This window comes from Misgurnus anguillicaudatus, chromosome 2 (genome assembly GCF_027580225.2).
Source record: "Misgurnus anguillicaudatus chromosome 2, ASM2758022v2, whole genome shotgun sequence".
Taxonomy (NCBI): domain Eukaryota; kingdom Metazoa; phylum Chordata; class Actinopteri; order Cypriniformes; family Cobitidae; genus Misgurnus; species Misgurnus anguillicaudatus.
This window is the reverse complement of record NC_073338.2, coordinates 16,418,429-16,440,876: the sequence shown is the minus strand read 5'-3', so window position 1 is coordinate 16,440,876 and position 22,448 is coordinate 16,418,429. Positions and strand designations below refer to the sequence as shown.

The following is a 22,448-nucleotide window of genomic DNA, read 5'->3' as shown; positions in this document are numbered from 1 at the left end:
GGAAACACCATATCTGTCTGGTAATGCGGATTCATTCATCTATGCCTTTAAACTGAAGTTTTAGAGGAAAAGAGGAACACGTGGACTCTCTGTGACTGATGGATTAGCAGAAGTGTCTGAAGGAGTCAGTGGGAAGTCATACACGCGTCCGGCAGCACAGAGAATGTAATCTGACACTGAGATAAAGCCACACACATGAACACGTGCAGTAATAAATCAGATGATGTGGGCTTTAAAGGTGGGGAGGGGAGAACATAAAGGAAACGTACATAATAACATCATTAGCAATGAGAATGTTTATAGGTTGTAGTGAATATGTTTCGCATGTTGTTAATTTTTTTTTAAACAAATCTTGTCATAGTGCGTTGGGGCTTGGCTTGATCAGAGCAACTCATTATTTTTATTTTCACTGCCACTAATAAGCAGATCTGACTTTAGTGTTGTCTGAAACAAATCATTCAGCTGAACACTTCTCTGTGCTCATATGTGAAAGCAATTATTACTCTCCTGTTTCCTCTACAAGAATCAATCAGTCTGAGGCAATCAGCAGAGGCGGCAACTAATGCCAAACCGAATATTTCTGAGGGTTTGGGGTCATAAACACTGTGTGAGAGAGAAATGCAGTCAGGTTTAACTCCAATGTTTTACCTGTAAAGGTTTGTAAAAACCACTTAAATGTCGTAATATAACTAAGGCCTAGTCTTGGATTAATCTAAAGCCTGTCTGGTAAGCTGCCCCTATGTGTAATTTTGCATATGTAATTTTATCAACAACTCAAAACACAAAAGTGAAATTTGGATTAACTTAATTGGTAACACCTAAAAATAAAAAGTTCAATTAAATGTTCTCACTTTAAGCAAAAAATTTAAGATTAATTTTTTTTTCATCTTTTTAAAAATAAGTCACTTTAAATTTCATCACTTTAAGTGAAAAATTTAAGTGGACAAACCTTTTTTTAAGTGTTTACAACTGAAGTAAAATGTTTAATTATTATAATTTTTTTATTATCTGACTTTTATGTACTTTTGGATCATGCATTAAAGTTTGAAAAAGTTTTGTGCAAATATTCCAAGAGTAAACTCTGGCTAACAGTTTGAGCAATAAACTGATAACACCATTGATTTCTCTCTAGACAGATTATGCAGTGAAACCACTTAAGATATTAATAAAATATACAGAGTATCCTATAGCTGAACACAAAATAAGGCCCGTCCCTCATTTTTTAAACCATGCGAGACACATTATGTGTTTGCTTATAAAAAGAAAGAAAACTTGCAATATTACTTTGTCTTGCACACTGCTGCTAACGCAGGTTAATTTTTTAAGAATATCTGTAGATATAAACATGTGCTTTTTATTGTAACAAAAAAATTACTGTAAAATGTATGTGCAATTATATAATTGCAGGTATATTTGGTGTTCAAAGTCATGATTTTTTCTGCTTTTCTCCAATGGTTATATTTTAATTATTTTCATAATTCAGTCCTCGTTGTCATGGATCACAGAGTGGACTGAACACACTGACACTGAGCAATCCAAATAACAGAAAATTATAACTTTCCGCTATATATTAAAATGTAAAATATTACATAACGTTTTGCAATCTGTGATAATGAGTACCAAATAATTAAAAATATAAACATTTTTTAAAAAGCAGAAAAATAATAATATATGATATAATAGTAATTATAGCAATTATAAAATCACCCATGTACAACAGATAATGTCTATTCTGCTGGTTTATATATAGTTTTCACATTTTTTTACTGTTTAACAGAGTTTTCTGTTTGGATTATATTTTTATCGTTTTGCATCTGGTATAATTTTAGGTTACAAAATGTCCAGACAACATAATGCACAAACATTTTTTCACTGTTAGCAAACCTTTTTTTGTTCTGCTTATCTTCTGGTCAAAGGTCATCTGATCACCTCGGGTCATCGCGTTCACTGACTCTTATGAAAAGTCTGAGTGTGCGGGTCATTTTAACAGTGCTGAGGGCAGACAAAACAAGAGGTCGGCTTAACTTTCCTTTCCTGCTTTTGAGTTCTTCTGGAAGTGCACAGGTCAGCGTTTAAACGAATAAGATCACAGAAATAACGAAAAAAAAAACCGCGGGATAGGCAAAAACAAAATATTGTACAAACACGACAAACAAATTTCCTCATATAGACGGTTTTATCGGACACGCGCGTTGCCGCGGTTACGCACGTAACTTCCGGTCTGTATTTATTTATCGATCTGGCTAGAGGCTAACTGATCTCTGAAACAAATACCTTGTCGAAAATAAAATGTTTTGGATTGCTTAAGATTAGGGGAGACGAGCATGGAGCACAACTGTGCAGAGAGCTAACAAATTTTAAAGTTAGCTCGGTGTAATAGTTGATACGCATTAGATGATATAACAAAGGTAATTTACTTGTCATTTATTTCCCTTGTTATCAGAATAATTATGTTAAATGATTTCAATGTAAAATTGTTATTGATTTTATGTGGAAGTTTACCGGAAGTTGCGTTTAGTCCACAAAGGCCGTTTGTTTATTTTGTTGCTGCTGAAACCGTCTGGGTTAAATAGTAAAATGGTTAAATCTGATGACTCAGTCTTGTACTATTTCATCAGTGTTATTTAAAGGCAGTGTAGTAGAGTTGTCACGGGGTGACGATTTTTCAGGGCGGAACCAAAAGTTGAAGAAGTTTGGTTCCGCCCGGATGTTTCCGCCCCGACCGGAAAAACAGAAACACCGGACATCCGGCGGCTCCGCGAAGGCTGTAATCAGCCGATTGGGCACAGCTGTGCCTAGTTGAAGAGATCGCCGAGTAATTGGATAACTGGAGTACAAAGAGGAGTATAAAAAGCGCAGTTAGATGACAGTTGTGGTCGTTGTTAGTGTGTGCTGAGGAACGGAGCTGTGCTCATTGTCAGACGTGGTGGCTGTCTGTATTTCTCTCTCTCTCCCTCTCTCACTGTAGTTGACGGTGGACCTGCTGGAGTAAACGGAAAATCTGATGAGTAGAAAGGAACTTTGGTTTAACCAGTACTTTTGAAGGAGTAAAGCAGGAACAAAACTGACCTTGTTGTACAACGTAAACAAAGGCTATCCGCTGTGAGTATACTTGTTTGTTGTGGAGTAAACTGCAGAGATTAACCTGTGTGATCGTTGGAGTCCTCGAGGAGGATACGGGCGGCCCGGCCCCTATAATAGCGTGGTGGGCGAGCCGCTGGAAGCATAGATCCAAAACAGCCACAGCAACGAGACTTTATTTCGGTCGTGTTTGCCATCGCCCCTATTTAGCCCAAGCGCAGTGGAGGACACCGGGCGCTTTTCCTTGTGGTGTTGCACTTATAGCGTGGTGAGTGAGACTTTACAAATAATAAGCTTTCACATTGGAGTGGTGCTGTGTATTTGCTGTGGGTTGCTGTGTGTCTTGTAGACGAAGCCCCGTACATCCATCTTCTCTACTGGGCAGAGGACGGAGGGGCTAACGACCTCAGAAATTTCTGCTACCATACGCTGTGTGCTGTTTCGGAGGACGAAGGGACGCGGACCAAGAGCTGTCCAGGGCTGTGAGTGAAGTATTGGAAGTATTCGTGGTGTACACTTACCTGTGTCTGTCTTTTGTCGCAGAGTCAGAGGCGAAAGAGTCCGCCGCCCCCGCGGTCCCTACAAAGGGGCGCCCCTGTCCAGGATTCGATCGGCCTACGGGCAGTGGAGATAGGGCAGCGCTCGACCCGGTGAGGTGGTGTGTGACCTTCGCCCCTCTGCTGACCTACGGAGAAGAAAAAGCCATACCTATCCAGAAAGCTGTAGGTAGCAGAGCCGGTGAGAAATACTTGAAGTCTCAGTAACAGTGCCTTTGTGTCCTAGTGGCCACCTGTGGAGAGAGAGAAGAACGAGAGCGAATAATTGAAGAACAGACTGTGAACGTGATACTTACCCAGAACGCTGTATGCAGCAGAGCCGGTGAGAAATACTCGAAGTCTCAGTAACAGTGCCTTTGTGTCCTAGCGGCCACCTGTGGAGAGAGAGAAGAACGAGAGTGAATAAGTGAAGAACAGACTGTGAACGTGATACCTACCCAGAAAGCTGTATGCAGCAGAGTCGGTGAGAAATACTCGAAGTCTCAGTAACAGTGTCTTTGTGTCCTAGCGGCCACCTGTGGAGAGAGAGAAGAACGAGAGTGAATAAGTGAAGAACAGACTGTGAACGTGATACCTACCCAGAAAGCTGTATGCAGCAGAGTCGGTGAGAAATACTCGAAGTTTCAGTAACAGTGTCTTTGTGTCCTAGCGGCCACCTGTGGAGAGAGAGAAGAACGAGAGTGAACCATTGAAGAACAGACTGTGAACGTGATACCTACCCAGAAAGCTGTACGCAGCAGAACCGGTGAGACATACTCGAAGTCCAAGTAACAGTACCTTTGTGTCCTAGTGGCCGCCTGAGGGGAGAAAGGAGGACGAGAGTGAACAATCGGAGGACAGACGGTGTAATGCGCTACCTACCCCGAGAGCTGTAAGCGGCAGAACCGGTGAGAAGCATACCAAATCCACACTAACCGTGTTTCTGTGTCGCAGTGAACACCTGCGGGGGACGTGAAGGCACGTGGGGCGAGGACCCCCTGCCGGACCGAGGAAAGGTTCACGGACAGTGGAAAATCTCCTACCAGTCACACCGAAATTGTTCTGCCTCCAGGAAAGAAGAAGGAGGGCGCCACGGTTAGCAGGGTCCAGGCCGGAGCCTGACGATTCCCTCTTTCCCCCGGCTTATGGTGGTTGACACCCCTGTTGCCCTTGCCCCTGTCTGCCCGTGGCTGCAGTCTCCCTGGAGGGAGGAGAAGAAGCCTATTAGTTTTAAATCCCCCTTTCCCCAATTCCCCAGTTCTTTTAAATATTTAAATTCAATAAAGCTTGTTTTAAATTTTATTCACCTGTTTCCGTGTTTGTCTGGTCATTGGGTTGGCTTTGGGGACCTCCTCGAGGTGGGAGTTGAAAAGGGGCGTGGCTTTAGTCAAACACAGCCAGCCCCTAGTGGTGACAGATTTTGGCGTAGTCGGCAGGATCCCACCTCGAGTTGAGTAACCAAGGTCACCCAATGACTGACAACGCGGGGCCTGCAGCCCCACCCCGTGCCACGTCCGTTATCATGGGCAGCCCATGGGTCCAGAAATATGGAGGAGCAGAGTCGGAGGTACGCCTGACCGAATGGAGGGCCCAACTGGAGTACTTGGCCGACTTACAGGGCCTTAGCGCCGCCCAGCGGCTCCAGTTTGTGTTGAACTCCCTAGAGGGAGAAGCACGGCGAGAGGTACAAGCCGCCCCCGAAGCAATTAGAGCCACCGCCCAGACTGTGTTCCAGTTTCTTGCCGAACAATATGGTGACCATACCCCCGTAGCTGTCCTCCGTTCACAGTTTTTTAATTGTAAGCAAGGCCCCCGACAACCTATCAGAGCTTTTGCCCTCAGGCTGCGAGAGCAGTTCACTCGCCTGCAAGCCCGACGAGACCATGGGCTAGGAGACGGAGAGGCTTTGTTACGCGACCAGTTCCTCCTGGGGATGAAAGAGGGCCCCGTGAGACAAAGTCTGAGGGTCCAGTTTCGGAGGGACCCCGGGCTTACCTTCGAAGATCTAAAGAAGGAGGCGCTGGCCCTGGAGGGTGATGAGGTCGAAGTAAGTGAAACCCCTGTATGTGCAGCTGTAAGTGGAAACACAGCAGCGCCACCTGAACACGCAGATTGGAAGCAAGCCCTGAGGGTAGAGTTGTTGAAAGATGTCCGAGAGCAGATGTCGGAACTATCTAAGACCCTCTTGGGAGAACTTCGCCAAAGTAGGGCGCGAGAGGAACCGAGGCCGGCACCCCGAGAGCGAGTCTACTCAGAGAGGAGCCGAGAGCCACCGGGACGCCCGAATCGTTTGAACCGGCCCCGCTTCGAGTGGGACGACCAAGGGCGGCCAATCTGCAATCGTTGTGGAGAACCAGGGCATTATAGCCGCCAGTGTGGGCCTCGCAGGGCATCGGAGGGGGGTTTTTAAGACGACCGGCCACAGTGGGTCGTGTGGCCGGGGCCCCTCGAGAAGACCCTGGAAGACGTGATAATTCTAGAGACCAGATGGTTGGGAACAGCCCAATGGCGGAGGTGAAGGTATGTGGCAAGACAATACAGTGCCTAGTAGATACGGGCTCTCAAGTGACATTGTTTGCGGAAAGTCTCTCGCAGGAAGTATTCGGGAAGCAGAAGACCCAAGGAGGGGAGGCCCCCTGGCTGACGTTGCGGGGCGCAAACGGCCTAGAGATCCCTTACATTGGCTACCGGCTGACGGACTTAGAAGTTCACGGGGTGTTGGTTCCCCAAAAAGGAGTGATTATCGTGGAAGACAGGTGTTTGGGTGTCCATCGAGCCCTATTAGGTATGAACGTCCTCTCCGAGTGTTGGGAGGAGTTATTTCGGGCTAAGCCCGGCCCTAGGATCTCCCCTGTCGAGAGGCCCCTATGGGAGCAAGTAGTAGCCGACTGTCGTCGGGTCCAGATGACCCAGGTCCGCAGGGACCGGGAAGAGGTAGGAAGAGTGATGTGTCGCTTTGCTCTGTCCATTCCCCCTAGGAGTGAGGCCATGGTGTGGGTGAGAGTAGCCCCCCGAGGAGTTGGCCCCGAAGAATGGGTATTGGTTGAACCCCACGCCGATTGCCCCCAAGTGGAAGTAGCACGAGGACTAGCGGCGGTCCGCCGGGGGAGGGTCCCTGTGAAGGTCCGAAATGACCACCCCTATCCAGTACACTTACACCGACACCAGCGGCTGGCCCGATTAACGGGGGTTGCACCCCATCAGGTGAGGGAGGAGAGAGATGTTAGTTTCCGTCAGGTGTGCCCCACCGTCATCGAGGTGGCCCTGACACAGATGGAAGCCCCCTCGAACAACGGGGGGAGGGACGTGCCGAGACACTTGGCCGGTGAGTCCCTGCAAGGGGAAGAGTTGGAACAGGCGCAGACACAAAGACTCCAAGCCCTCCTTCAGAAATGGCAACATGTGTTTGCAAGACACGAGGAGGATTATGGGTGCACTAAGGTGGTGGAACATCACATTCCGACTGGAGATGCAGGACCCAGTAGAGAGAGGTACCGGCCGATCCCACCTACCTTGTATACAGAGGTACGCTCACTATTGCAGGGTATGCTGGAGCGGGGCGTCGTCCGGGAAAGCAGTAGCCCATGGGCAGCCCCCATCGTACTTGTGCAGAAAAAGTCGGGAGCTTGGAGGTTTTGTGTGGACTATCGGAAGCTTAACCTGGTGACCAAGAAAGACGCTTTTCCCCTACCCCGGATTGAAGACTCCCTTGCCGGTCTCACGCGGTCTGCTTGGTACTCCACTCTGGATCTGGCCAGTGGATATTGGCAGGTGCCAGTGGCCGAGGCCGATAGGGAGAAGACCGCCTTCACGACCCCGTTCGGATTATTCGAGTGGGAACGGATGCCCTTCGGGCTCTGTAACGCCCCAGCCACGTTCCAACGCCTCATGCAGCGCTGTCTTGGAGGTCAGTTAATGAAGTCAGTCTTGGTATATTTGGATGATGTAATTGTGTACTCCCCAGATTTCGATTCCCACCTCCGACACCTCGAAGAGGTTTTCCAGGCGATGGAGAAATATGGGCTGAAGTTGCAACCCGACAAATGCCATCTGTTGAGGCGAGAAGTCCAGTTCCTGGGCCACGTGGTCAGCGCTGCTGGGGTGGCCGTAGACCCTGGGAAGGTCTCCGCGGTAAGAGATTGGAGTGCACCCAAGACTGTGAGGCAAGTGCGGTCATTCCTAGGGTTTGTGGGATACTACAGGCGGTTCATAAAAGATTTTTCAAAGATTGCCAAGCCACTCAACCAGCTACTGGTCGGCACAGGGCGAAACCGGGGACGGGGGTCACCCCCTATCGATTGGGATGAGTCCTGTGAAGGGGCATTTCAGAGATTGAAACAGGAATTGTTACAGGCTCCCATCTTGGCCTATGCAGACTTTACCCAACCATTTCTCTTGTATACAGACGCTAGCAACCTGGGGCTGGGAGCAGTCTTGGCCCAACGACAAGCGGGGACAGAACGGGTGATCGCCTACGCAAGCCGAAGCCTCCACCCAGCGGAGAGGAACGATGCAAACTACAGCTCATTCAAACTGGAACTGCTGGCCCTAAAGTGGGCCCTGAGTGAGAAGTTTAAGGACTACCTCTGGGGTGCTAAGGTAACGGTGATTACAGACAATAATCCTCTGGTACATTTACAGACAGCGAAGTTGGGGGCTGTGGAGCAGCGCTGGGTGGCACAACTTGCCAATTTCGATTACCAACTGCAGTATCGGCCTGGGCGGGAACACACGAACGCGGATGTCTTGTCCCGATTGCCAGAGGTGGACGGCCCCGGTTGCTGTGATGGCCAAGAAGAGGAAAGCCAGAGGGAAGGCTATCTGATAGGGGTCGTGGAAGCACCAGGAGGCCAGCAGGAGGCGGTACCCGGGAGCTGGGGCTGGGACCCCTGCCGGTGGAAAGAACGGCAGGCCCAGGCTCCGGATATACGCCAGGGGAAGATGTGGGTGGAACTAGGCCGGCGGCCAACGTCGTCCGAGAGGCTGACCAAGACAGAGACGGGAAAGAGACTGCTGGGACAGTGGGACAAGCTGGAGCTACAGGAAGGGGTGCTTTGCCGAAAAGTTAGTGATCCGAAGCTGGACGAGGAGGTGCGCCAGATCGTGGTGCCCGCCGACCAAGCAGCAGCCCTGGTGTCCGCCTACCATGACCAGCTGGGGCACCCGGGTCACGCACGGACAGTATCGCTGCTGCGCAGGTTCTTCTCTTGGCCGGGGCTGGAAGCATCAGTACGTCGCTTGGTCCAAGCTTGCCCCAGGTGTAGGTTGTTCAAGTCTCGACGAGAGGCCCGAGCGCCGATGATACCCATATGTGCCAAAGCTCCCCTCCACATCATGGCGATGGATTTCCTAACACTGGGCCGGCCACAGGACCGCTATCCAAACATCTTAGTAATCACCGACCTGTTTACGAAGTACGCATGGGCAGTCCCCACCCTCGATCAGACGGCAAGTACCACCGCAACGGCTCTATGGCGGCACGTCTTCCAAACGTTCGGATGTCCAGAGTTCTTGCATTCAGATCAAGGGGCAAATTTCGAATCAAAGGTGATCCGGGAATTATGCCAGCTGTATGGGTGCACGAAGACCCATACGACGTCATATCACCCTCAAGGGAACGGCTGTTGCGAGAGGTTTAATCAAACCCTGTTGGGGCTCTTAGGGACCCTGGATCAACGGAAGCAGAGTGATTGGGTGAGTGCTCTACCGAACCTCTTACAAGCTTATAATAACAGCATTCATGGTACGACGGGGTATGCCCCCACTTATCTGATGTTCGGTAGGCATGTGCGGATGCCGACGGACCTGGTCTTGGGAGCGGCCGCTGGCCAGGAGGAAGGAAGCGTGACGGAATGGGTGGGGCGCCACCACCAACGGCTGCACTTTGCCTACGAGCAGGTATCCCAGAAGATACGGGCCACAGGAGAAAAGAACAAGCGGTTGTACGACCGGACGGCCCGGGACGCCCCTTTGTTACCAGGAGAGAGAGTCTTGGTACGAGACAACCGGCGGCAAGGTAAAGGAAAGTTGAGTGACCGTTGGGAGGCCACCCCGTACGTAATCTGCAGGCAGCAGAGACCGGGACAGCCGGTGTATACCATCCGGCCGGAAGGAAAGGCCGGCCCTGAACGTGTGGTACACCGAAACATGATTCGCCCTTGTCCAAATTATCCCGAGGTCACGGAGGAGGTAGTTGCGGAACCGGCACCAACGGCCCCCTGGATGGAAGGATGGGCTGTGGTACCAGGCTTACCCGTGGTGGCACCACCCCCGGCCGCCCCAGGAGAGCCAGAGCTAGCACCTGAGCCAGTTGAACCCCCGGCCGCCCAGAGGCAGCCAGGACCAGCACCAGAGCCAGCCGAACCCCCGGCCGCCCAAGGACAACCTGAGGTTGTGCCCGAGCCCGCCGAACCTGACTCCCCTGTGAGGCGCTCACAACGGGAGAATCGCGGCCGGCCCCCTTCCCGCTATGGTGAGTGGACTACTCGAAGGCATTCCAGGGACTAGAATGCATTGGCGGGGGAGGATGTCACGGGGTGACGATTTTTCAGGGCGGAACCAAAAGTTGAAGAAGTTTGGTTCCGCCCGGATGTTTCCGCCCCGACCGGAAAAACAGAAACACCGGACATCCGGTGGCTCCGCGAAGGCTGTAATCAGCCGATTGGGCACAGCTGTGCCTAGTTGAAGAGATCGCAGAGTAATTGGATAACTGGAGTACAAAGAGGAGTATAAAAAGCGCAGTTAGATGACAGTTGTGGTCGTTGTTAGTGTGTGCTGAGGAACGGAGCTGTGCTCATTGTCAGACGTGGTGGCTGTCTGTATTTCTCTCTCTCTCCCTCTCTCACTGTAGTTGACGGTGGACCTGCTGGAGTAAACGGAAAATCCGATGAGTAGAAAGGAACTTTGGTTTAACCAGTACTTTTGAAGGAGTAAAGCAGGAAGAAAACTGACCTTGTTGTACAACGTAAACAAAGGCTATCCGCTGTGAGTATACTTGTTTGGTGTGGAGTAAACTGCCGAGATTAACCTGTGTGATCGTTGGAGTCCTCGAGGAGGAAACGGGCGGCCCTGCCCCTATAATAGCGTGGTGGGCGAGCCGCTTGGAAGCATAGATCTAAAACAGCCACAGCAACGAGACTTTATTTCGGTCGTGTTTGCCATCGCCCCTATTTAGCCCAAGCGCAGTGGAGGACACCGGGCGCTTTTCCTTGTGGTGTTGCACTTATAGCGTGGTGAGTGAGACTTTACAAATAATAAGCTTTCACATTGGAGTGGTGCTGTGTATTTGCTGTGGGTTGCTGTGTGTCTTGTAGACGAAGCCCCGTACATCCATCTTCTCTACTGGGCAGAGGACGGAGGGGCTAACGACCTCAGAAATTTCTGCTACCATACGCTGTGTGCTGTTTCGGAGGACGAAGGGACGCGGACCAAGAGCTGTCCAGGGCTGTGAGTGAAGTATTGGAAGTATTCGTGGTGTACACTTACCTGTGTCTGTCTTTTGTCGCAGAGTCAGAGGCGAAAGAGTCCGCCGCCCCCGCGGTCCCTACAAAGGGGCGCCCCTGTCCAGGATTCGATCGGCCTACGGGCAGTGGAGATAGGGCAGCGCTCGACCCGGTGAGGTGGTGTGTGACCTTCGCCCCTCTGCTGACCTACGGAGAAGAAAAAGCCATACCTATCCAGAAAGCTGTAGGTAGCAGAGCCGGTGAGAAATACTTGAAGTCTCAGTAACAGTGCCTTTGTGTCCTAGTGGCCACCGGTGGAGAGAGAGAAGAACGAGAGCGAATAATTGAAGAACAGACTGTGAACGTGATACTTACCCAGAACGCTGTATGCAGCAGAGCCGGTGAGAAATACTCGAAGTCTCAGTAACAGTGCCTTTGTGTCCTAGCGGCCACCTGTGGAGAGAGAGAAGAACGAGAGTGAATAAGTGAAGAACAGACTGTGAACGTGATACCTACCCAGAAAGCTGTATGCAGCAGAGTCGGTGAGAAATACTCGAAGTCTCAGTAACAGTGTCTTTGTGTCCTAGCGGCCACCTGTGGAGAGAGAGAAGAACGAGAGTGAATAAGTGAAGAACAGACTGTGAACGTGATACCTACCCAGAAAGCGGTATGCAGCAGAGTCGGTGAGAAATACTCGAAGTTTCAGTAACAGTGTCTTTGTGTCCTAGCGGCCACCTGTGGAGAGAGAGAAGAACGAGAGTGAACCATTGAAGAACAGACTGTGAACGTGATAACTACCCAGAAAGCTGTACGCAGCAGAACCGGTGAGACATACTCGAAGTCCAAGTAACAGTGCCTTTGTGTCCTAGTGGCCGCCTGAGGAGAGAAAGGAGGACGAGAGTGAAAATCGGAGAACAGACTGTGTAACGCGCTACCTACCCCGAGAGCTGTAAGCGGCAGAACCGGTGAGAAGCATACCAAATCCACACTAACCGTGTTTCTGTGTCGCAGTGAACACCTGCGGGGGACGTGAAGGCACGTGGGGCGAGGACCCCCTGCCGGACCGAGGAAAGGTTCACGGACAGTGGAAAATCTCCTACCAGTCACACCGAAATTGTTCTGCCTCCAGGAAAGAAGAAGGAGGGCGCCACGGTTAGCAGGGTCCAGGCCGGAGCCTGACGATTCCCTCTTTCCCCCGGCTTATGGTGGTTGACACCCCTGTTGCCCTTGCCCCTGTCTGCCCGTGGCTGCAGTCTCCCTGGAGGGAGGAGAAGAAGCCTATTAGTTTTAAATCCCCCTTTCCCCAATTCCCCAGTTCTTTTAAATATTTAAATTCAATAAAGCTTGTTTTAAATTTTATTCACCTGTTTCCGTGTTTGTCTGGTCATTGGGTTGGCTTTGGGGACCTCCTCGAGGTGGGAGTTGAAAAGGGGCGTGGCTTTAGTCAAACACAGCCAGCCCCTAGTGGTGACAGAGTCATGTTTATTTTTTTACATAGTTTAATATGAGTATAAACAAGCTGTTTCTGCATAAATGATACTAAATCCGCTTCTACCAAAGCATTTTATCTGCAAAAGCCAGATCCTGAAATAAAGTTATTCAGAAGTTGTACCGTTTTAGCTTTAAGTTCTCCAATTCTTCTAAGTATCTTGGCAAATCTTTGGTATGTTGGCAAACATGAGCCCAGTTTGAGACATTATGTTGAAACTCGAGAGGTGAGATTGCTGGGGTCTCTTTGCAGGAGAATAGTGAGATGTAGTAAATTTAAGCAAAAGTACCACTTTGCTTTCCATTAAATATCATTGCTGTCTATGAGAAGAAATTAATAATAAGATACACTGTCAAAAGTAAAAGAAAAAATTAAGTCTACAAAACAATTTAAGTTGAAAATGTCTACATATACTACCTATACATATTTTAGGTAAGTTTTTTAAGTAAAGTAGCTTTCACTTTTTACAGTGTAATAAGTAGATCTCATTTGCATTACATTTACATCTCATTTGTGATTTTTCAATCAATTACACTGTTGCTATGCGAGTTAGAGCAAAAATTGTAGTCACCATGCTAACAATGTGTTAAAAATGAATAGGGTTCACAGAAGGCTGTGTGAAGCTCTCTGACTGACTGGATCACAGCCAGGCGTTTGTGTATACGGGTGTCCAGGAGACAGCATGATCCTCAACACTTACAGATCTAATCATTTAGTCATCTCTATGGCTTAGCAAACCTTCAGCGGCCCTCATGCAGCTAACTGTCTGTGTCTGGCAGACTGCTGCTAACTGTCTGGGTATGCAGGTGCATTATTGCACTCGTGAGACAAATTGGATAATAACAATGCAAGTTTGTCTGTCTTGTGTATGTACAAGTACAGACACTGATATATATTTTTTGCTAATACATCTTGCAGCTTAACTGTGAAACAACACAGACTGTTCTCTTACAATATGCCTGGAGATAATATGAAAAACTATGAATAATATCTTGTACATCTAAAAAATGAGTGCTACATTATTTGACTGTGAACATGTTGTTCCCTGCAGAGAATGGAAAGTGTTTTTAACCTCAAATCTCGCTTCCAGCGGGGTCCTTTCATGATTCTTGTAACAAGCAGAAAAGCGGATTACAGGTACAGATACAGCCACGATACACAGTTGTTTACTCTTTATATGCGCTGTGAAGTCATTATGTCGTGCATAATCTAGAGAGAATAATCAATCTAATAAGTAGACACTCCTCGCATTATCTTCCTTGCAGATTTTTGCATTCACACCTCAGTTATTTTTGTAGGCTTTGTTTTTTTCTGTGTGTCTGGAACATCGTGCACATTCATGGGTTATTATAATGTTGTTATCAGTTCTTTTATCACCTCTTACTTTATTGCTCCTGTATAGTTTAGTGGTAGAGCATTGCATTAGCAGCGCATGGTCATGGGTTCGAGCCCAGGGGACACACATACTGATAAAATAATGTATATCTTGTAATGCTGTAAGTGGACTTGGATAAAAGCGTGTCAGATGCATAAATGTAATGAATATGTGCACAACTTCTTGGATTCTCCAACGGTACAAAACCTTATTCCAGTAATTGTCACCAATATTTCGTCACAAATACGTTTGTACGCTAACAGGAAGTGGGCTTTGTGTGCTGAGTGGACAGGCTTCCAGATAAACTGTGACAGTGCACAGAAAAAGGGAAGTTGCAATACTTGAGGTTAATCCTGCACTGAGAATACAGATGGGAAAGAAACCAACACAGCATGGGGATTATAGGGGATACAAACATACACTGGAGTCTTAAAAATAAAGGTGCCTGCCTAGGGCAGTACCCTTTCAAAAGTACACATATCAGTATCAAATGTACACATATTTGTACCTAAATGGTACATATAAGGAGCTTTTTAAAGGTGACATATATCCAAAATCATGATCTTAAATCAGACTTCACAAGAATGGAGAAAATGCACTGCTGTGTTTAATCGACTCTGTAGCATTGGTTAATTTTTACAAAGCCGGTATGAAAGAGGCAAACGGTTCGAATTCCACACCACGTTGCCGGTGACATGCAGCACAACTTGCATTCCTAACATTCCTCACTCCAAAGGTCACTCTGGGCGGCCGGCGTAGAGTAAACTGATAACACCCTCATCAGAATAAGTACTTAACTGCTAGATTTGTAACTAGTCACGAGTCTTATTGCTTTAAGAGGATTGTGCACGGTGTTTGCCATTTTTGGCATGTATTAAATGCCATTGACCGTGGTAATTGTCTATATTTATAACTCCTGGAATGCAACAATAGCATTTTTAATTGTTTGTTTTTTGGCTCTTTTCCAAGGTGTGTCAGATGCACAGGAAATAAATGTTAATCTTAGTATAGAGCCACAGCCCATTATTTTAGTTACGAACAGCTTAGATGGGATTTAATAGACACAAAGTGCTGAGCACGTTCCTGCTACGCATATACACGTTTTTATAAACATATAAAGACTATCATAATCGATTGCATTTTAGTACAATGTTAAAATAAAGGGCAGATTTATGATCTTTTGAGTCATTTTATGAGAATCACGTTTATAAAGTTCTTGCAATTTTATCTTTGAAATTCATGACTTCATGAAATCTTTGTCAAAAAGCTATTGTACCCACACTTGTCCTACGCTGTCAGAAGACATGGTTAAAAAGTGGTCCCTAGCTGTCACTGGGAAGGTACCCTTTACACCTAAAGAGTTAATTTTAGTATACACGGGGTTCCCACGGGTCCTGAAATCCTTGAAAGTTTGTGTATCTGGGGGGGGGGATTCAAGGCCCTGGGAAGTTTTTGAAAATATACATACATAGATACAGGTCATTGAAAGTGCTTGAATCTATTTTATGCAAGAAAAAAAATCATTCCCTGTGTAGTGTAGGATAAGATCATAAAAATTCTAGACGTTTTAAGCACACATGCTAAACTGTTCACTTTAAATGCTTATATCTTCTGTATGCAAATGATGATTCATACCAAAATGCATTTTTGCATAGTTGTGTTTGAAACATGAAAACGTTTCGGGTTACGTATGTAACTGTTGTTCCCTGAGAAGGGAACGAGACGCTGCGTCTCCCTTGCCATACTTCCTGTGTCCCTGTAACGCCATCTTTGGCAATATTTCAGATAGTGATATACTTCCTGTCTCCCGCGTCACCCTGTCTTTGTCGTTAAGCCTCACCATTGGTTGAATTTGATATACACATTCTGACACACTTACCCTTTGAGGCGTCCCCAAAGTGTCACCGCAGTGATGCAGCTCAAGTTCCCTCGAAAGGGAACTGTAAAGGTAACACGATGTAAACTTGCTCTCACTTGAAATGTGTCCCCAAATTTAGTCCTTGAATTTGAGGGTATTGGACCTGAACAATCCTTGAAAGGTCCTTGAATTTGAAGTTGACTAAGGTGTGGGAACCCTGTACTGGGGTTGAACCTTCAAAGGTACCCTTTTGTACCTTTATAGGCGTACAACACATTGAAATGTTGTACCTTTGGGGTACAATATATACCCTAAGGACCTATTGTGTACCTTAATGAACAATTTTGTTAAAAAGTAAAATTTTAGGGGTACAAAACAGTTAACTGTCCTTGTGAAGGTACACAATAAATAAGTTATATCATTGTATAATGTTATGTATACCTGCAAGGGAGCGTACACCAAGGCGTTTACGCCAGCGTATGTTTTCAATTGTTTCCAATGAAAGTGTTGCTCTTTTCAAAAATGCCAGCAGCTGTTGGGGCCAATGTTGAGGTGGGCAAGTGCTCTGACATATGGTGCAGACGCACTTTCAGCGACCCGAGTTCGAATCACAGCTCGAGGTTGTATACCCCTCTTTCCACGCTGTACTTTCCTGTCGTCTCCTTAAATACTTTCGATAAAATAAAGACAAATGCCCCAAAAAATATATATAAATATAAAAACGCGTTGAGCGCCCGCGCTTGCCGTTTTTTCCGCGCTCATTACTGAGTACCCAGAGTTGAAAAATGTTAAACTTTGGGTGAAACGCTCAGCTTGTCAATGTCACTTCTGACTCAACTGTCCAATCACAGTGGAGGAGGTGCGAGACAAATATCACAACAACCAACCGGCGCATTGTTTAACGACGTAAACAAAGCAGAAGTATGGCTAAGTATCAAAGCGCTCAGCTGAAAAAATGCTGGGAAGTGGCCACAGTCGGCATCCGCTTGGGGTTTTCAGTCACCTTTTATTAAATGCTTTGGTGTGCATGCCCACTATAGGTAGAAAACAACACCTTAGGGTAACAACAGAGCGACAGAAAAGGTACAGTTTTGAACCTTTTTCCTGACAGTTTAGCTCAAAAATGACAGCTTGGGACCATTTCTTTCCTGAGAGTGTAATAAGGATTTAGATTTGGTTTAAACATTGGGGGATAAAGTGTCAACTGTACATATATTCATAGTATAAATATAGGGGGGTTGTAATTGCTAATTTCAGTTTCTTGGAAAGGGGGGTTCCTTTTCCTATCCCTCCCGAAACTGCACCCCTGCTCATAATGGAATGAAGTGAATCACAGACCAAATCTGTTCTGTTCTCTGGAATCAGTGGTCACATACTTTGCTCCTGAAGACCCCCAACTTTACACACATTACACATTCTGGCTGTCTCCCTAATCTTAGAGAGGTTTTTGGAGCACTAACAATCAGATGAGATAAATCAGATGTTTTTGCGTCACCAAAAATGTGTACTGTTGGGGGCACGGTAGGTCACTGTCATATTCCAACTATAAAGGATATCTTAAATTCAAAGGCCTAGACCCTCAGTGTGGTGAATTAGTAACACAAATTAATTTCACACTTGTCTGCTTTTGTACGAAGTGTACAGCAAAAAAATGACAGGCATTTAAATGTATGCAACATCACGTGTAGTCATTAATACTGTATAGGTGGCAAGGAGGTTTGTACATTCTTTTAATACTTGATGCATTCCATTGATGCAGATGACAAAACTGAGTTTCAAGAAACATGCCGTTACATGTTTTACTCAAACACAATTACTAACTGTTCTCCATATATGGGTTTAGTTTCCAGACTGAAACTTCCTGGTAATCTGCCGTCTATGTAAATTATTGACCGTGCACACTGCACAGAACGATGGGAATGCTTTATCTGTGAGTTGTATCCGTTTCAGGATGTGTCGTAAAGCTGACAAGGACTTGTCAAGGACCATGTAAGGCAGTTCAGTTCAGAGCACGGACATTGGAGCGAACATGTTTCCTTTTATAAACCATATCTTATTATGATAGAGATTAGGAAAGTGCCCTTTTGCGGGCAAATGTTGATTATTAGGTGAGAAGATGACATGTGCATTTCTCAGTCACAGCGGGATAATTCATTATCTGTAGACCACCTGATCTGCAATGTAAAGATTTATGGGACGTGTTTATGTAACCACCCATGTGCAGGAACTGAGGGTATATGTCACCTCTGAAGCTCAATGCTCTCAGACACGGTTAGAGGAAATATTTATTGCTCGGAGCTCAAACCTAATGGACTTTAGACCTACAGTATTTTACTTTTAAGTAACATCCTTAATTTGTTCAAATACTTTCTTCTACGCAGTCAGAAATTGTAAAAAAAAAAAAAGGTCCCTGGCGTCACTGGGCAAAGGTCCTAATATCTATTTAGGTACATATATGTATACATTTGGTAACAATGTGTATCTTTAAGTTTACCTAATTTGCACTCTTTGGTAGCAACATGAACTCTATAGGTGCAAAGGTGTACTTTTTAAAAAGAAGACAGCTAAGGACCCCTTTATGAATATTCTTTACCTTTATTCAACGCCTGGTTTAGCTGATAAAGCTTAGACCTAGTCCCAGACAAAAATACATGATTGTGCCATTCAGTGCCATTGTCAAGTCTCAGGATGCACATCTGTAATGTTTTTGAAGGTTGTTTTTAAAAACCTAAGGCCTGGTTTCACAAACAAGGCTCAGCTAAAGCCAAGAATAGACTATGTTTAAAGGGACACTCCACTTTTTTTGAATATATGCTCATTTTCCAGCTCCCCTAGAGTTAAACATTTGATTTTTACCGTTTTGGAACCTATTCAGCTGATTTCTGGGTCTGGTGCTAGCACTTTTAGCATAGCTTAGCATAGTCCATTGAGTCTGATTGGACCATTAGCATCGCGCTCAAAAATAACAAAGAGTTTGGATATTTTTCCTATTTAAAACTGGACTCTTCTGTAGTAACAGCGTGTGCTAAGACCGACAGAAAATTAAAAGTTGTGATTTTCTAGGCAGATATGGCTAGAAATTATACTCTCATTTTGGCGTAATAATCAAGGACTTTGCTGCTGTAATATGACTGCAGCAGGCGCAATGATATTACGCAGTGCACGAAAATAGTCCCCTGCAATTAAAAGTAACCAAAGGGACTATTTGCGGGCAGATCTCAGAAAGTCGCAACTTTTAATTTTCCGTCGGTCTTGGTACACGATGTAACTACAGAAGAGTCAAGCTTTTAATAGGAAAAATATTATATAGACCATTTTTAATGGTCTAATCAGATTCAATGGATTATGCTAAGCTATGCTAAAAGCGGCAGAATGGATTCCAAAACTTTTAAAGTCAAATGTTTAACTCTAGAAGAGCTGGAAAATTGGCATATTTTCAAAAAAAGTGGAGTGTCCCTTTAAGCATCTCTTATAAACATGCCTTAGAAAAGATGTTACTGGTGTGTATCTTGAGACAAATCAATGGCACCGGCATATTTTAAGATCTGTCAGTGCAAGTTATTTTCAGTTGAGACAGGTCCAACATGTGTCTTGGTCTAGGAAAAGCCTTATGCCTTGTCTGTAAAAACGGGTAAATGTCTAAATTTAATTTAGGCCTAATCCTGGTTTAATCTAAGCCTTGTCCGTAATTTTCACTGCATTTAATCTTTCTTTCTTGGAAAAACAACAGAGGTCACATTCATAATGTGCACCATCACCCAATTTAATACTTGTTCTGTATTAAAGTTAATAAGTGATTGCATTATAAAAATATATTGCATTTACACAGCATGTTTAACAGTCACAGAAGCAAAACATGTTTTGCTAAAGGCATATTGGAAAAATCAGTATGCAGGGTGGACTTTACTGCATGCCTACCAGAGGAAGGTCTACTGGAAACACAAGCGCTGGAAAGTCAGGGAGAAACAGTTAGTAAATATAAATTCCAGAGTCATTTGTTCCAGCATCTGCCCATGTCCACCCTTTAGTAATGGCTCAGTAATGCATGACTGGTTAAAGCCATAGCAATGTTGCAGATAGTAGTTCTTCCTGAGGAACCGGGGCAGGAACGTGTCGCCTGCCAAAAGTACATTTTTGTCACGAGACAAAATGAATCGAAGGAGTGTCAGAACTCACAATGCAAAATATTCATACCATGATTTCCAGAGGAAACCGTAGGTGAAGATGGAATGTGGCATGACAGAAAGTCCGATCTTTTTCTTTCTCCCTCTCTGGTTTGTGCAGATTTTGTGCAGGACAGACAGGCGCTGGGAACGTCTGCTTTGATCTACCGATAGGGTGATAACAGTGCGTTCTGAGCACGAGTAGCTGACGCAAACCCATTCAAACTACCGCCACTGATAGCATCAGCCAGAAGGTCAAGCCAAGCAAAAAGATTCGGTCATGTTGTACAACTGCACCATTAGCCTTGTATTTGTAGCGAGCTCTAACACATACAGTACTGTATGTTCTGTTAGTCTGAATCATCTCTACTGGTGATACACATGGCAACGGTTCTGAAAGATGTTGCCAGGCAACAATACAGAATAATGGCAGCGAGAGACATCTGTGCAGCACTGCATGTGACTGTCGCCCTTATCTTGCATTTTATACTGTATGCATTGATTTGTTTTAAATGCAATTATACAGCTCACGTAATAATTCTAACTCAATATCTTGCTACTGACGCACAAGGTGTTAAGTATGCAATTCAGTGCTATAAATGATAAACTGTATATGAACTTATGCAATCGTCTGTTTGTCTGAAACTTTGTTTTGGTCCTTCAGTCCAACAGGCGATTCTTCCATGGCACAGGCTGTAGTAAACAAATGAAAAGCATGCATGCACTTGCACATGCCCCGGCTCCGTCTAAATCCCTTAAGACATTAAGCATTGCTTTGCAACTCCGTGATAATGATAGTGACTCTGCCCGAGCAACACTAACACATTTAGCACCATGCAAAACAACAACAACTGACTGTGGTCACTGTCATTTTTTCACCACGAAAACACAGCGTCTGTCCTCCTTAATCCCCTCTTGTATTTTTCGCCCCACCCTGCTGCGTGGCTTGTAAATAAAGATCAGCATTATAGTTTGTTCTGACATGCCCTTGCTGTAATTTTCGGAGATGTCTCCTTGCAAAGATGTTTGGTGAAACAAAATGGTCAATTTACGTAAAGAGAATATCCCCATATTTGACCTCTTGCACACATTTTTGTGTCCCGTAGTTATTAATGCATGCACACACACTCACTACTTATGTAACATCTTTAGTTTTATGTACCACCCTGTGCTCTGTTGTCCTCTTCTGAGAAGGGCCCGACCCATGCGCTTTAATGTGTATTGTACACATACTCTCACTACACTCCCTGCATACTCACATGTCAGGGCAGAATACTATGAGAGCGCAGTCACATTACTCACATGCAGCTGCAGTTTGTTTACCAGCTACAGGCTGCTGATTGGCCGATTCACTTATGCTATTTTTCAAAACGGTGCCGGACACTCAGACTGTCACTTTTCCTCCATTTAGCCCTTTTCAATCTCATTTATGAAAAGGTCAGCATGCAGCTGAAAAGTTTAAACACCACCTTGACATAATCTATGCATGTTTGCTGCAATTTAGTATTACATCTTTTACAATTTTGCACTGTATGCCTGCAAAAGCACACTGTTTGACATGAAATATTCCAGCAAGTGATGCTCATAGCTTATGTATGGGGTTCATTTGCATATGCTTGTGACTGCTCATCCGAGGGGCGCAAATTCAAAATAAGTGTTCGGAGTGCCATGTGTGTTTTCAAAATATGTGTTTGTTGTGTCACGTGAACCATGTGCATCACGTGTTTTGTCAAATTAAGTGCCTGCTGCACACGCGTCAAAACCGTTTACGATAAAAGAGATGCTCATGTTCACAAAATACACGCGAGACACTCCCTTAAAGGACAAGTATTTTACACTTAAAGCCCTGTTTTCAGATTGTTTATGATGAATAACCCTAACCCTTCCAACAGGTGTTTTAGCATTCGTTGTAAACTTGTAGACCTATTTTTCCAAACACCTCACACCCGTACATTCTTCCGTTAAGAGCTTGAATAATAAACACTCCAGCCCAGTTGGGGGCGATAATCCACCTTTGCCAATTGCAAGAATACAAACAACGTTCCCGGCGTGGAGTAATACCAAACCTCATAGCAAATCTAATACAAGTCAATGGAGTTGGACAAAAACTACGATAAAACCTGTTCGAATGTATCTTTTGCAGCGATTTTTGTGTGAGGATATCAGTGAACACCCCTGACCACTCGCTGAGTTTCACGTCTTTGTAAACGAAAGTTTAATGCATTTTAGGAAGGATTGTTCCAGTGCACCTATACAGCCATTATAGAGGTAGGAGGTGATAGAACAAACACCCGAAAATTCTCGGGCCAGCATCATATGTCCAAATTTCAGTCAAAAGCATTCTATTTCATCATAAACAATCTGAAAACTGGACTTTAAGTCAAAAATACAGAACTTGTCCTTTAACAGTAAACTCTGATTACGCATGAGATTATGCAAGTATCTGGCAAACACAAGCGTCTCATTTTTATCATAAACCCTTCAGACGCATCTGCAGCAGGCAC

The 22,448-nt window shown here is 45.5% G+C and overlaps 2 long non-coding RNA genes across 2 annotated transcripts in view; both read left to right on the top strand.

The window, feature by feature from the left end:
- Window positions 1-4,257: 4,257 nt before the first annotated feature.
- Window positions 4,258-12,418, top strand: LOC141368939 (uncharacterized). The gene is made up of 2 exons (XR_012372353.1): window positions 4,258-4,383; window positions 11,506-12,418. It is a non-coding gene; the product is annotated as an uncharacterized lncRNA (long non-coding RNA).
- Window positions 12,419-13,026: 608 nt separating this feature from the next.
- Window positions 13,027-22,448, top strand: part of LOC141368934 (uncharacterized) — a 71,917-nt gene continuing 62,495 nt past the window's right edge. The window contains exon 1 of the long non-coding RNA XR_012372346.1: window positions 13,027-13,685. This is a non-coding gene — a long non-coding RNA (uncharacterized lncRNA). The remainder of the gene's footprint in view (window positions 13,686-22,448) is intronic.